Raw genomic sequence first — 3,034 nt, forward strand, 5'->3', positions numbered from 1 at the left:
TCTGCACTGTGTTTAGAACGGATAATTTCCAGAGGATAAATTATTGTGACAAAATATTTTCAATAATAGGAATAAAAACATTTTTGCCAGCTTATAAACGAACAATTATATCAATTATTAGGTTTAAACAAAACTAAATCAAAAAGTGCAGTTTATACGCCAGGAAAATAAACTAATTACTAATTGAAACATAAAGAATACATGCGTTTAATCTTTTATGAATTGAAATAAATAATTCAACGATCGCTGTGTAAAATGTAAACCTTATTTAGTTTGTTGCAGGAATTGAAGACGATAATAAACGAACTGTGTGCGACTTACTACGATGGAAGAACTTGAGAAGAGTATTTGTATTAACAAATCTAACGTGGTAAGTAGTTTTATTGGTCGCACCTTGGGCGCGTGAAGTCATATACCACTATAGGTATTCAATGGATGTCATTTGTCTTTAAAGTTTACACTCTGTTTTATAGACGAATTTTAACTTATTGTCGATATAGCATTCAGATAATTTTTCTCTTAATCATGTAAGAAATATTGCTAGTATGGTATGACTAATACAGCAGTTTTATTCAGCAAACCTAAAATAACAACAGATGGGACGTTTAGTTTTTAAGCATTGGTGTGAAAGTGGAAGGAGGTTATGTTTTCCCCCCTGTGTGTGTGTGTGTGTGTGTGTATGTATTTGTCACCACGATTTCTCTCGAAAGGCTGAATGGATTTGGACGAAAGTGGACATACATTTGAACAGTGACCCAACTTAGAAGTGATTAGTTTTTGGAAGGTCAAGGTCACAGCAAGGTCATGAAAATTAAAAAAAAACTATTTGTTAACATGGGACCGATTTTTAATACTATTTTTGCTCTATGACTTAGCCAAAAAAGGATCAGATTTTGAATAAACTTTGTGGACATGTGTAGAATATTATTCCCCATTGTCCTGCTATTGATAACGATCGGCATACGGACACATTTTCGTGTTTTTTTGGGTTTTTTTAGGGTCGAATATGATTGTTGGATATACAAGACTGTTTAGTGTAGGCATTATTATTTAACTTATTTTGTTAATATTTAATGATTGTCTAGTTTTTCATAACAAGAGATTTAAAAGTTAATCATTTAAAGGCGATAGTTATGACAAGTTTGGTTTGCACATCACATTGTTGTCGAGGCTTTACTAATATTGTTGACGTCACATCACTCGAACCTTCGCTATATATTTTTTTTTATCATTACCATAACTGGGTATTGTTAAATCAGCACTGTTGTGTACTTTACAGAAAGTTCGAAGCCTCAGTGATCAATGTGTAAATATAGGCGACCAAGCGAGTGCAAGTTAAGAACTAAAGAACCAAAGTTATGTAAAGTAAAATGCAGTTCAATCAGAAAATTACTTAACGAAAGAAAACGTAAAGTTACCCAAGGTGTGAGTGATTAGCCATAACAGGCGATATTTTAAAGTGGGTTTCACAGTTTAATAGAGATATTAAGAATAATTTGTCTTGTCAAAGGGTGTTCTAAAGTAATTGAACCTGTCTGTGTGGACTTTGACGAAAAGGAAACAATTATTTGAAGTTCTGGATACAATTGTGGTAACTCACTGGGTAGCGTAAGTGAACTATTCACTTGTACTATTGTGATAACAGCAGAAAAAAAAAGTTCATCTTGTCAATTCGATTCTAAAGTAATTGAATCAGCCTAAGTGGACTTTTGACATAAAGAGAGAATTATTTAGAATTTGAGATGCAACTGTGATATCCATAGTGTAAAGAATTTTTGTTCATAGTTTAACTTGTTTTGAAGATGTTACTTTAAAACAAATGGATTGTGTGTTGTCCGTTTATTTATTGTTCGAATTTATCGCCAAAAAGACACAGACACCGACTGTAGAAGAATCCTCAGCCCACTCATATTTAAAACCCTGACAATGATCAACACTACGTGGCGAGGGTATGGGCTCTACTGAGTGCCCCTCTAATTCTATTTATGAACGACGACTAAAGACAATTTCTCATAAGCATTTGTTTCTTTTCTCAACTTCTTGAAAAAGGTTTTGATTTCCTGGTATCGTAAAGGCTCTTTATAACAGGTATTTAACCAGATGTTATTTAAATATGAATGAGTGAAATTTTCAAACTGTAAACTTTGTTACTTAAAACATCTAAAACGAGAGTTTGTCATTCAGTTAATTTTCAACAGTAAACTTTATATTGGGGAGTTTACCATTTATAATCAATTCCCGTCAGTAAACATACTCGCCCTTTCAGCCGTGGGGGTGTTATAATGTGACAGACAATTTCATTTTACGTTGGAAATGAATACCCCCAAAAGTTCGCGGTAGGTAGCGTTTACTAGCTGTCTTCCCTCTAATCTGTCACGTCTAAATTAGGAACGGCTAAAGATAGCCCTCGAATAGCTTTGCGTGAAAGTCAACAAAACAAGCAAACCATTTAAGAACTGGAGAAGTTCGTTAACAAGCTCAGCATTGTATACAGAAGATATGTTGATGACACTTTTGTGACGTTTAACACTGTTGAGTCGGTTAACGGATTTCTCCAGTTTTTAAATGGTAGACATTCTGATGTAAAGTGTCGCTCTTTCATTTTCATGTCTTAAATAACCAGGGTATACTTATCACTAAAGAGTGTAATAAACGTTCATTTCGCCCATCGGGGTGGAAACTTCCCAGGTCAAAACTTATTTTGTTTTTTAGTTTTTTTGTAAATAATGTTTTCCGTTTTATCCTTTCTTAAAGAGTTTTATACAGTAAATTGTGTATCTATTATTTTTAAACTATAATGCATATATATTCATATATGTATGTGCATGTATTTATATAGTAATTTGTATGTGTATATTTGGGTGTATCTGTGTATATATATCATTATCTATTGTTTCAATTGTTTGTAAGTATTGTTATACACGTATATTTGTTATGTTGTCACGTCACGCGACCTTCGATTTAGAATGTTTTCGTTTACGGTGTTACGTCTCCGTTTGTTAATTAAGTTTCCGTAACTTCGTTCCGACGAAAC

The 3,034-nt window shown here is 33.1% G+C and overlaps 1 protein-coding gene across 1 annotated transcript in view; it reads left to right on the forward strand.

The window, feature by feature from the left end:
- Nucleotides 1-277: 277 nt before the first annotated feature.
- Nucleotides 278-3,034, forward strand: part of LOC106475679 (organic cation transporter protein-like) — a 5,633-nt gene continuing 2,876 nt past the window's right edge. Inside the window, exon 1 of the mRNA XM_022379737.1 lies at nt 278-370. The gene's annotated coding sequence lies outside the window, so the exon portion shown is untranslated. The remainder of the gene's footprint in view (nt 371-3,034) is intronic.

The sequence above is a fragment of the Limulus polyphemus genome, unplaced genomic scaffold (assembly GCF_000517525.1).
Source record: "Limulus polyphemus unplaced genomic scaffold, Limulus_polyphemus-2.1.2 Scaffold8976, whole genome shotgun sequence".
Lineage (NCBI taxonomy): Eukaryota > Metazoa > Arthropoda > Merostomata > Xiphosura > Limulidae > Limulus > Limulus polyphemus.